General features: G+C 38.9%; 1 protein-coding gene across 2 annotated transcripts in view; it reads right to left on the bottom strand.

Annotated features, from left to right (window-relative positions):
- The window catches only part of ACAD9 (acyl-CoA dehydrogenase family member 9), a 62,004-nt gene that overhangs the window by 48,351 nt on the left and 262 nt on the right, over positions 1–13,391 (bottom strand). The window lies entirely within an intron of this gene.

Here is a 13,391-nt window from a genome sequence, read left to right as displayed (position 1 = left end):
AGGACCTTCAATCTTCCCCCTCCAGCCTTTAAATATCTAATCAGCCACAAAAGATTATATTTTTTAAAGCAGAAAAACAAATTTTTCAACTAAATCTGGTGCAGAAACCAGACATATAAAACAGGTAAAAGTCAAGCTGCTCCAGCTGTGACTGCAGATGGAGAGAAAGGTCACCCGAATGTCTCCCACTCAACTTCCCCCTGGTCCCAGCAGTAGCCCCAGAGACACTCGATGAATAGTGAGGGCCCAACTGAGGAGGAGTGTGACAACTGCTGGTCTAGATGATCTTAAGGTCATAGATTCTAGGCATTTCAGATGCCATGTTCCTGCTCAAACAACAGTAATGCTGTAGGACACGACACTGACACGAATGAGGGCAAGAGCAGTGAAGGTGTTTAAAAGCAGTCAGTTTCTAAATATAACCTTAAGGTAGGGAAAACAAGATCTGCTGTCAGATTAGTTGTGGATTATGAGAGTAAGAGGCATCAAAGGTGACCTCAGGTATCTGGCCTAACAAGTTGAACAACAGAGTCACCACCATCTATGATAAAGAAGACTGGTGGGAGGAGCAGGATTGAGTGGGGAGACTGGGAACTCAGTTTTGCATACACTAAGCTTGAAATGCTATCAGACATCTAAGTGAAGCTTTTAGCAGAAAGGACTCTAGAGTTCAAGGGAGAAATCTGAGATGGACAAATAAATATGCAACATCAGAATAATGATGGTATTAAAAGCCATAATACTGATTTAGATCTTCCTAGGTAGAATTACAGATAAAAAGATCTACAGGCTGAGTCTTAGAGAACTCCAGTTCTGGTGGCCATCCTTACTGGGAGGAGAACAAAGCCACAAATGCACAAACCAGCCTCTCCCAGTCCACCCCGCCCTCACACATTTCAACAGTGCTCAACAGAAGCATCTAAAACACCTTACCTAAGACGAGGCTGCTGTTAGCATCTAGTTGCAGAAGGCAGTGCTAGGATCTCAAGGGACTGGAACCTCTTCATCTACCATAATCCCTCATAGGAACGGTGCCCAGGGACTGAGGCAACCTGATTACAGCGAGAATGCCCACGTCCCCAGGGAATACAGAGCCCAGCAAGAGACCCCTGAAACACTGAAACACCAGACACACAAGAGAAAATAAAAACTTACACTTCAGTGCCACCTACTGGAAAAGAAAAGGTTTATTACCAACCTGCTAAATACAAGTGTCAGACTTTTTTTAAAAAGCAGATTTTATTCCCATAGATGTCTTGGCAGAGAAATAATCCACCAAATACCATGAACAACCAAGGTAACAAGGTAGTTTAGAAAGAAAATAAAAAATCTTCAGAAAATAAAACTTAAAAGCATAGAAATAAGTTATTTAAATGATAGAATATTCAAGATTGCAGTTCTGGGTGGAAAAAACAAGATACATGAAAATGCAGAAAGGCAGTTTAACAAACTCTGAAATAAAATCAAGGAAAAAGGGACTACTTTATCAAAAAGACTGAAATTACAGAAAAGAACCAACAGAAACTCTGGAGCTGAAGAACTCAATAAAAGAAATGAAGTATGAACCAGTGAGCTTAGGAAACAGAGAGGACCAGATGGAGAAAAGAATTAGATATCAAAGACAAAAATCCAGAAATGACTCAGATGAAAGAAGAGAGAGACTGGGGTCTTAAAAAAAAGAATAATAAATGAACTCTATGAGAACTATCTGACTCCATCAGCAAGAACAATGTAAGTCTACGGCCATACCACCCTGAACATGCCCAATCTCATCTGATCTCGGAAGCTAAGCAGGGTCGGGCCTGGTTAGTACTTCGATGGGAGAAAGAACAATATAAGCATAATGAGTATGTCAGAAGGAGAAGGAAGAAACAAGGGAACAAAAAGCCTATTCAAACAAATAATTAATGAGATCTTCCCAAACCTATGGAAAGAACTGGATACTCAAATCTAAGAAGCAATAGAACATCTAATTATCTTAATCCACAAAGGCCTTCTTCAAGGCACATGATATTAAAAATGTCAAAATTTAATGACAAAGAAAGAATTCTCAAGGCAGCCAGAAAAACAAAGCTGGTAACCTATAATGGAAATTCCATTAGATTATCATCAAATTTTTCAACATAAACCCTACCAGCTAGAAGACAGTAGAATCAAATATTCAAATTATTGAAAGAGAGAAATCACCAGCCAAAAATAATATATACAGCAAAATCATTCTCTAGATAGTGGAGGAGAAATAAAGACTTCCACATATAAACAAGCTGAAAGAATTTGCCAACACAAGACTTGTATTACAAGAACACTAAATGGTGTTCTTCTACCTGAAACAGAAAGGCAAAAAGATAAAAAAACTACGAGTAAGACAACTGAAAGACAGAAGAAGAAAACTGCAACACTTGTTCAGAATAAGGCATTATACACTTAAATATAACACAGGGTTAAAGGGGTTAAAAATACTTAAAAAAATAAGACAATAGCTACTGCAATTTGGAAATGAACACATGGCATTAAAAAAGGAATAATTTATGACAAAAAACAATAAAAGGAGAGGAGGTAAAGCTGAATTTCCAAAAGGAAATGGATATACGATGCAATGAGAAGAAAAAGTATTACTGTACAAGGTCTTTCTATAAGGCATCCAGTCATGTAATATGAAAAATACAGACATGTATTAGAGATACAAGATACAAGAAACACTGTACATAGCACAATGATGCCTTGGTCCCCTTCAAAGTAGGCACCTTTGGACCTCAGTTCTCCCAATCTCCATCAGCTACCCCATCATATTTTCTTTTCAATTATATTTTATTGATTATGCTATTATAGTTGTCCTGATTTGTCCCCCTTTAATCCCTCCACTCAGCACTCCTACTCCCTCAGGCAATCCCCCCACCATTATTCATGTCCATGGGTCACCTTGTAAGTTCTTTGGCTACTCCATTTCCTATACTGTACTTTACATCCTCATGGCTATTCTGTAACTATTTGTACTTCTTAATCCCCTAACCTCTTCACCCATTCATCCCCTCCCCCTACCCATCTGGCAATCTTCCGATAACTAATTTAATTTCTCTTGTTTTTAAAAAGTCTCTCTTTATCTTTAACCTTTGGCCTTTTGATAATGATGTGTCTTGGAGTGGACTTTTTGCATCCATTATAATTGGGACTCTCTGCACTTGCAGGACTTGCATGTCTATTTCCTTCACCAAACTACGGAAGTTTTTTTTCAACTATTTTTTCAGATAGATTTCCAATTTCTTGCTCTTTCTCTTCTCGTTCTGGCACCCCTATGAGGCGAATCTTGGACCTCTTAATGTCGCTCCAGAGGCTGTTTATACTATCCTCATTTGGGGGGATTCTTTTTGACTCTTATTGTTCTGTGTGGTTATTTTTTTGCTTCCTTAATGTTCCAAATACATTGATTTGATTCTTGGCTTTATCCATTCTGTTGTTTCCCTTTAAATTGTTTTTTATTTCAATTAGTGTATCCTTTGTTTCTGACTAGATCTTTTTTATGCTGCTGAGGTCCTCACTAAGTTACTTGAGTATCCTTGCAAAGAGTGTTTTGAACTCTGTATCTAGTAGATTGCTTATCTCCATTGCACTTAGCTCTTTTTCTGGAGTTTTGATTGGTTCTTTCACTTGGACCGTGTTTTTTTGCCTCTTCATTTTGGCAGCCTCCCTGCATTTATTTCTATATTATTAGGTAGAGCTGCTTCTACTCATGTCTTGATTGCATGGCCTAATGTAGTGGCTGTCCTGCAGGCTAAAGTGGCACAGCTTCCCCTATCACCCAAGCTGCGTATTCATGGTATGCTCTTCATGTGGGCTGAGTATACCGTCCTCTTGTAGTTGAGCCTTGGTGGCTGTTGGCAGATCAATGGGAGGGATTTACCCAGGTCAGTCAGCTGCATGGACTGGCTATGACCACTGACCACCAACCTCCACTCTCCGGAGGATCAGCTGTGCAGGGGTAGGGTAGTGGTGCTCCAATGTGGTGTGTAGCTACCCACTGTGTGCACTGTGTGTGCACCCTGGGGTTTCTCAGGTGGTGTAGTTCAAGGTCAATTTCCAATGGTGTTTTGCCCAGGGCACCCTGCCTGAGCTGTAAAGCAATCTGAGATGGCTGCTATTTGTGCTGGGCGTTGAGATTCCCAAGTGAAGCCAAGCTGTGACTCTTACGTGGCTGCTGCTAGGGCTCACTGAAGCCAGCTCTTGCTTGTTTGATAGGACTTAGGAGCCAAGACCAGCCTTACTTATGGAAAAGCAGCTTGGGTGGGCCTGTAAGTTAGGTGGGGTAGAACCTGTATGGATTGCGAAGGTGGGTCACAGTGTTAGCCAGGTTGATGGAGTCTCAGATACTGGCTCCATCAGGTGAGAGCTCAGCAGAGGAACAGTGGCCTCTGCTGGCCAAAATGCCAGATACTTCAGTCTCTTCCTGTATTCCACTGGTGCCCTTCAAGCTGCCACCCCAGTGCTGGAGTTCAGAAGGAGCAAATCTGAGTAAGTTAGTCTGTGTGTGGGTTGTCCAAGAGGAACTGCTTAAGGCTACAGCAACCTCCTCCACTGACTCATTCCCTGCTGGTCTTCGCAGCCATAAGTTGTGGGGACTTATCTTCCTGGCACTGGAATCCTGGGCTGGGGGCCCTTTTGTGAGTCTGGGACTCCTCGCTTTCGAGATATCCCTCCCAAATTTTTATTTACGTGGGTGTAGAGTCAGCCCATTGGGCATCCACGCCCCTCCTGCCAGTCTGGAATGATGTGGTTTCCTCAATTCCATAATTTTCAGACTTCCACTCAACTCAATGCCATAGTTGTCAAACTTCCATTCAACCTGATTTCTGACATTCCTGAGTGATGGTTGTTCTATATTTTAGTTGTAATTTTGATGTGGTTGTACAAAGAGGGGAGCCATGTCTGCCTATGTCACCATCTTGACTGGAAGCTGAAACTGCCCCATTGTATTTTCCTGAATCTCATCAATGTTCTGAAATCTCTTTGCTTTCAAAGGTGATTTTAGTTTTGGGAGAAACCAGAAGTTGCAGAGTGCCAAATCTGGGCTGTTCAGGGGCGGGGGTAGTGAGTCACCAAGGTGATTTGATGTTTTGCCAAAAAACTCTGCATGAGAGGTGATACATGAGCTGGCATGTTGTCATGATGAAGCTGCCAATCACCACTTGCCCATAGCTGTGGCCTTCGAACCAAAGAAATAGTTTATGTAGTGGAATATTCAAGTTTAACGCAAAATCTTATGCAAATTCATTGCTCTACTCACTCAGTCATTTTGAATGCAATGGCCACACAGTACACATGTTCACTAAACGGTGTCTACCACCCCCACTGACTAGTACAGTGAAGTCATCATTGTTCACGCATGCACATTCCAGTTCACTGTCCTTGGCTGCCAGGTTACAATATCACACAAACTGTTCTTGTCACATTAATAGTTATACTTTTTCCAGACAAACCTTATATATATGAAACTTTCTTTTATATAAACCTAACAGTTCCAACAAAAAAATCTAGAACTGAGAAACTTTACAAAAAAAAAAAAGAAACAGGAAAAAATATATAATACCATCAAACAAGTAACAGAAAAAACATAAGGGAAAAGTAACAATGGAGCTACCAGAAAACAACAAGTAAAATGACTATATTATATGTCAATAATTATCCTGAACATAAACAAACTGAACTGCAAAAAAATGACACAGAGTAGAAGGTTGGATCAAAAACAAAAACCCCCCAGACAATATATCTCAGCTGCAAAAACAAACACTCAAAGTGAAAGAGTGAAAGATGATACTCCAAGCAAACAGTATCCAGAGAAAAGCAGATGTAGCTGTGCTTGTATGTGACAAAATAGATTTTAAGATAAAAAGGTTAACAAAAGACAAACATGGACATTTAATCATGATAAAGGGGACAACACATCAAGAAAGCATAACACATTAACGTCCATGTATCCAATCTGGGAGGACCAAAATATATAAAGTAACTAAGAACAAAAGGGAAAAACTGACAAAAAACAATTATAGTACAGGACCTAAATACCCCATTAACAGGTACGAATAGATCACTCAAACAGAAAATCAATAGTATCAGCCTTAAATGACATATTACAGAGCCTTCTACCGCAAAACTCCAGATTACACATTCTTCTCTAGTGCACACAGATCATTCTCAAGGATAGACCATACATGGGACACGAAATGAGCCTCAACAATTTAAGAAGACAGAAATTATACCAAGCATATTCTCCAACCACTATGCTTTGAAATTGGAAACCAACTAAAAAAAGAAAGTGGGAACAACCACAAATATGTGGACATTAAACAACATACCACTAATCAATGACTAGGTCAAAGAAGTAGTAAAAAAGACCAAAGGTTACAGAAACAAATGAGGATGACAATACAACACATCAAATTTGGGGGATACAGCAATAACAGGGAAGTGTAAAGCTCCACAACCTGCCTTATAAAACAAGAAAAATCTCAAATAAAGAAACCTAACATTCACCTTTAAAAACTAGAGAAAAAAGAACTAAGCTCAAAGTCAGTAAAAGGCAGAAATAAAAATTGTAGCAGAATTAAACAAATAGGAAACAAAAGACCATAGAAAAAATTAATTAAACAAAGAAATTGTTCTTTGAAAAAATTAACAGAATTGACAAACCCCAGGTTAGACCCACTAAGGAAAAGAGTGAAAAGACTCAAATAAATAAAATTGGAAGTGAATGAGAAGTCACTACAGATATCACAGAAATATAAAGGATTATATAAGAATTCTATGAGACGATATGCCACCAAATTCAATAACCTACAAGAAATGAACAAGCTTTTAGAAATAATATAACCATCTTAGTCTGAATCACAAATAACTGGAAATTCTAAATAGACAGCTCAACAGTGAGGAAATAGAAATACTCATAAAAAACTAAAACCCCAAAGAGTAAAAGTTCAGGACTACAACGATTCAGTAGTGACTTCTACCATATGATAAAAATCATATGATCATATCAATAGATGGAGAAAAGCACTTGATAAGATACATTAATTTATGATTAAAACACTTAATAAAATGGGAATAGAATAAAAGTACCTCAACATAACAAAGGCCATATATGACAAACCCTTGGCCAATATCATATTCAATGGAGAAAAAAAATGAAAACTTTTCCTCTAAAGTCAAGGGTTTGACTGAACAAGACAAGGATGACCATTCTTACCACTGTTATTCAAAACTATACTAGAAGTCCCAGCCACAGCAATCAGGCAAGAGAAAGAAATAAAAGGTATCCCAATTGGGACTAAGAAAGTAAAACTGTCACTTTAACTGATGATGTAATTGTTCATGTAGAAAACCCTAAAACTTACCCCAAAAACTATTAGAAACAATAAAAAAAACAGTGAAGTCGCAGGATACAAAAATCCATTGTGTTCCTATATACAAACAATGGAATTTCAGAAAAAGATATAAAAATAACAATTCTACTTGGAATTGCAACAAAAAAAATACCTAGGACTAAACTTAACAAAGTGACTTCCAGCCAAGACGGAGGCATAAGCAGACACACTGTTCCTTTTTGTAGAACCAAGAGAAGGACAACAACAAATTTAAAAACAAAGAACAACCAGAACTGCCAGAAAATTGAACTATGTGGAAGTCAAAAAGCCAAGAAGAAACATTCATCCAGACTGGTAGGAGGGGTGAAGACCGGCAGCTGGGGCAGAGAGGACATGGAGCAAAGTGACAGCTGGTGGTCCTACATTTGCGTGCAGCTAAACCAGGAAAAACAAATGGGAAGCGAGACGGACTGTGCAACGAAGGGTTCCAGTATGGGAAAAGAAGCCTCAAAACCTCTGGCTGTAAAACCCTGTGTGGGTTCTGGTGTTGGGAAGAACTCCCAGCCTCACAGGAGACCTCACTGGAGAAACCCACAGGGTCCCAGAAGGTACACAAAACCACCCACCCAGGAATCAGCACCAGAAGGGCCTAATTTGCTTGTGGATAGTGGGAGAAGTGACTGAAAGCCAGAAGCCAAGCAAGCAGCACTGTTCCCTTGCTGAACCCCCTGCCCCATATACAGTGCCACAATGCAGTGAAGTGAGTTGCCCTGCCCTGGTGAACACCTAAACTCCACCCCTTACAATGTAACAGGAGCAGAGGCATAGAAATATGGCTGGAATGAAAGAACAGATCAAAGTGACAAAGAGATAGCCAACCTACCAAATGCAAAGTTCAAAACTCTGGTCATCAGGGACTCACAGAAATGGTTACATGGTCGCAAAATAAAGGGAAAACTGAAGGCTACGAAAAGTGGAATGAAGGAAAATATACAGGAACCAGAAGGGAAGGAAATCAGAACTCACATCAATAATTTGGGCCAGAAGGAAGAAATAAACATTCAACCAGAACAGAATGAAGAAACAAGAATTTAAAAAAATGAAAAGAAGCTTAAGAACCTCTGGGACAACTTTAAACTTTCCACCTTCCAAATCACAGGGGCACCAGAAGGAGAAGAGGAAGAGCAAGAAATTGAAAACCTACTTGAACAAACAATGAAGGAGAACTTCCCCAATCTGGCAAAGGAAATAGATTTCCAGGAAGTCCAGGAAGCTCAGAAAGTCCTAAAGAAGTTGAATCCAAGGAAACACAAGGCACATCATAATTACACTATCCTAGATTAAATATAAGGAGAGAATCTTAAAAGCAGCAAGGGAAAGGAGAGAGTTACCTACAAAGGAGTGCCCATAAGACTATCAGCTGATTTCTCACAAGAAACCTTACAGGCAAGAAAGGGCTGGAAAAATGTATTGAAAGTCAAGAAAGGCAAGGACCTACATCCAAGATTACCCTATCCAGCAAAGCTGTCATTTAGATTGGAAGGGCAAATAAAGTGCTTTTCAGATAAGGTCAAATTAAAGGAGTTCATCATCACCAAGTCCTTATATGAAATGTTAAAGGGACTTATTTAAGAAAAAGAAGATAAAAAACATGTACAGTAAAATGACAACAAACTCACAAGTATGAACAACCAAACCTAAAACAAAACAAAACATAACAAAACTAAGCAAACAACTAGAACAGGAACAGTTCACAGAAGTGGAAATCACATGGAGGTTTATTAGCAAAGAGGAGGAGGAGGAGGAGGGAGAAGAATGGAAGAAAAGGTATTGGGAATAAGAAGCATAAATGGTAGGCATAAAATAGACAGCAGGAGGTTAAAAATACTATAGAAAATGGAGATGCCACAGAATTTATATGTACCTCCCATAGACATGAACTAAGGAGGGTGGGAGGGATTGCTGGTGGGAGGGGCTGTGTAGGGCAGAGGGGAATAAGGGGAAGAAAAAAATGGGGACAGCTGTAATAGCACAATCAACAAAATATATTTACAATAACAAAGTAAAGGGTCTATACATTGAAACTATTGACATTATTAAAAGAAACAGGAAAATATTCATGGATTGCAATAATCAACAGAGTTATTTTATAATGGCCATATTTCCCAAAGCAATATACAGAATAAATGCAATACCCATTAAAATCCCAATGACTTTTTTTTAAAGAAAGAGAATAAAGAATCATAAAATTTGTATGAAACCACAAAATACCCTGAATAGCCAAAGTGATCCTGAGGAAAAAAGAACAAAACTGAAGTATCCCACAACTTGACTTCAAATTATACTACAAAGTGACAACAATCAAAAAAAGCATGGTATTGGCAGATAAAGACACTCAGACCAATGTAACATAATTAAGAGCTCAGAAATAAACCCACAGATATATAAGCAAATAATTTTCAACCAAGGAGCTAAAAACATACACTTCTGAAAAGTAAGCCTCTTCAGTAAATGGTGTTGGGAAAATTGGAAAACCATATACAAAATAATGAAACCAGACTACTAGTCTTACCATATATAAAAATTAACTTAAAATGTATCAAAGACCTAAATATAAGATGTGAAGTAACACATAAAAGAAAACATAAGTACAAAACTTATGGACCTTGGTCTCGGGGCGAATTTTATTAATTTAACCCCAAAGGCAAGGGTAGTAAAGGCAAAAAAAAAAAATGAATGGGACTATATCAAACTAAAAAGCTTGTGCATAGTAAAAGAAGCCATTAACAAAACAAAAAGGCTACCAATTGGATGGGAGGAGATATTTGCAAACAATATCTCAGATAAAGAGCTAATAGCCCAAATATGGATATTTAAAGACTCATACAGCTCAACAACAATAAAATCCAATTAAAATTGGGTGGAACCATGAACAGACATCTCTACTAGGAAGACATACAAAGGGGATCCCAAAAAACCAGAATTGTCTTCTGGAGGACAGGCCATTTGAAGTGTAGGCTTCCCCCAACCAAGCAAGTGTTCTAGGAACCCATCTGTAGCAGTGTGCCATCTGGTGTTGTTCTGAGAGACTGCGTTTGACTTCAGTGATTTTTTTTTTTAAGGACTTTCAAGGCGTTTGCACATTTCATGAGGTGTGATGTACAAGCACACCTGCCCACACTGCATTGCGAGTTGGGCAGCTCTTGACCAAAAATGGCATGACTCCTGTGCCCCACCCTCCCTATTCACCCTATCTTGCCCCAAGTGAATTGTTTCGTTCCCCAGATGAAAAAAGTCCTCAAAGGTAAACGTTTTTCGAATGCAGAAAAGGTAAAAAAAAAAAAAATGACAGGAACACTAAAAAGCATCAAAATGGCCGAGTTCAAAAACTGTTTTGAGCAGGACAAAAAAGTCTTGACGTGTTTTGCATCAAATGGAAAGTACTTTGAAGGTGACTAAAGTTTAAACATGTAAGAATAAAGACACAATTTTTTATAAATAAATTCTGCGTTTTGAGCAATTCTCCCTGTCGTATATGAAAAGATGCTCAACTCACTAGCTATTAGAGAAACACAAATCAAAATTACAATGAGATACCACCTCATACCTGTTAGAAGGGCTATAATCGACAAGAAAATGAAGAACAAGTGTTGGAGAGGTGGTGGAGAAAAAGAAACCCTCATTCATTGCTGGTGGGAATATAAATTGGCACAGCCACTATGAAAATTAATATGGAAGTTCCTCAAAAATTAAGAATCCCTCTTCTGGGAATCCACCAGAAAAAATTGAAAACACTTATTTGTAAAGACATATTCTCTCCTTTGTTCACTGCAGCATTATTCACACTGGCTAAGACATGGAAACAAAATAGGTGTCCCTTGATAGAGGATTGGATAAAGAAAATGTGGTACATGTGTACAGTGGAATACTGCTCAGCCATAAGGAAAAATGAAATACTGCCATTTACAACAACACAGAATAATCTTGAGAATACCATGCTAAGCCAAATAAATCAGAGAAAAAAACAAGAACCATGATTTCTTCCATATGTGTGACATAAAACTGAAAGCAATAAATAAACAACCTCATAGACACTGACAGCAGTATGATGGTTACAGGAAGGAAAGGGGATGGGGAAGTAGAAGAATGAAGGCAATCTAATACATGGTAATGGAAGAAGAGACTGTACATGGATGGTGAGCAATGCAATATACAATATATACAATGCAATATACAAATGATGTATTAGAGAACTGTACTCTTGAAACATGGATCATCTTATTAGCTAACGTCGCTCCAATAAATTTAATAAAATTTTATATAAATTGTATTTAATATAACATTTCTATATTTATTAAAATAAATAAAATTCAAGATCCCACTGGGCTACCTGAAAACACTGGCTAATATCAGAGGTCAAGGAGCCAAGAAGAACCAGCAAAGACGACTAAAAAGGATCAGTCACTGAAACAGATAGAAAAAGTAAGAAAGACTGGTTTTTCAGAAGCCACGAACAATAAACTGTGTCAGATACTAGTGCCGCCGAGTCAACTAAGATAAGGACTGAGAACACACTTTTAGATTTGACCACATGAGGGTAACTACTGACCTTCTTGAGTTCAGTACAGGGGTTTTTTAAAGACAAAAACCTGAATGATATGAGTACATGATACAGTAGAGAGGGAACAACTGGTGATGTAGACAAGAAAGGAAAGAATTACTGGATCAATGCCCTTGAGTAGGTGAGAAGGCATGGGATCTGGTGAGGCAGTTGGCTTTTGGTAGGAGTAGACGGTTTACCTATAGTAAGAGAATGTAGACTACATGGGTACAGGTACAAGAAAGAGGAGGTAAATATGGTAGTGAAAGTTGTCAACTGATCTCTTGTATTTTCTCAGTAAAATAAGAAGCAAAGCAGTCAGCTGTGAGTGAGGGAGGCAAGTTCCAGAGTTTTGGAGAAAGAGGAGCATGAAAGACTTCTGTTCTTTCTTTATATGTGCTGCGGGGTGTGAGACAGTACACCACACAGCCTCCGGTTGTGGGGAAAATAATTTCCTAAACTTCAAAGACCTAGCTTTGCACTTCCTAGCAGGCCAAATCACTCTTTGTCTGAGTCTCTGTTTCTGCATTGGTAACACCTGACAACCTTAGAAGAATGTTCTAAAAAGAAACCATGGGGATAACTCCTTAAGTGATAAGAGTATGAACTTAGAATTGAATCAAGCTCAAAGTACTGTACTCAAACTTTTTATCTTGTTTGCAGGGCACCTTTAGGTGGGGACGAGTAGTTTTTATACCTATTTTGTAGATTATCACACTGAGGCACAGAGAGGTGAAGTGACTACCCCAAAGTCACAAGACTCGTAAGTGTTGAAGCCAGCATTAACTAACTTATTCCGATTCCTTTTGCATCTGCACAGTTTAAAAAGCATTTCCATGCACTATGTATCTCATTAGGGCTTTACAAAACACATCCGTGAAGCAGGCCCATTTTAAGGCTTAAAGAACTGAGGTTCAGTCACAGAGCTAAAGTCAAATCCAAGTCTTCCTACTGTAAGAGAATTTTGAATGCTTAATAACAAAGCTGTAACTATTGGGTAAGAGTTGGGTTACTACTAGGTAGTAAGACCCGTGGAAGGCATGTGGTGAGGTAGTGTGGGGAAGCAGCCAGATTTCTGAGGAAACTGAATGGCTGGGTGAGGTTCTGGGACTGACCTGTGAATGCCTAGGGACCTCTGGAAGCTGACTCCAAACTGTATTTGGGATTCACGAAGGGAGCCCCGCAAATCCGGGGGCCAGAACATTGAATTGAGCGTTGCATCGCCTCGCCCTGTTTCCCAAAATGACCTGTGGAACATTTGTCAAATCCACATTTTCTCAGAGGCCCCTACATTAGAAAGACCTTCCTTTTCACTGGAAAAAATGACATGATCTACTGGGTGGGATTCAGGAATCTGGAATTTCAGTACGCCTAGCCCCTAAGGCGTATTTGTCAAGCAGGTGTAGTAAAGACAAAGCTCGACCCCAGTCTTTCCTTGA

The sequence above is a fragment of the Artibeus jamaicensis genome, unplaced genomic scaffold (assembly GCF_021234435.1).
Source record: "Artibeus jamaicensis isolate MK-2021 breed Jamaican fruit bat unplaced genomic scaffold, CSHL_Jam_final contig_793, whole genome shotgun sequence".
Taxonomy (NCBI): Eukaryota; Metazoa; Chordata; class Mammalia; order Chiroptera; family Phyllostomidae; genus Artibeus; species Artibeus jamaicensis.
This window is presented reverse-complemented; position numbering and strand designations above follow the sequence as displayed.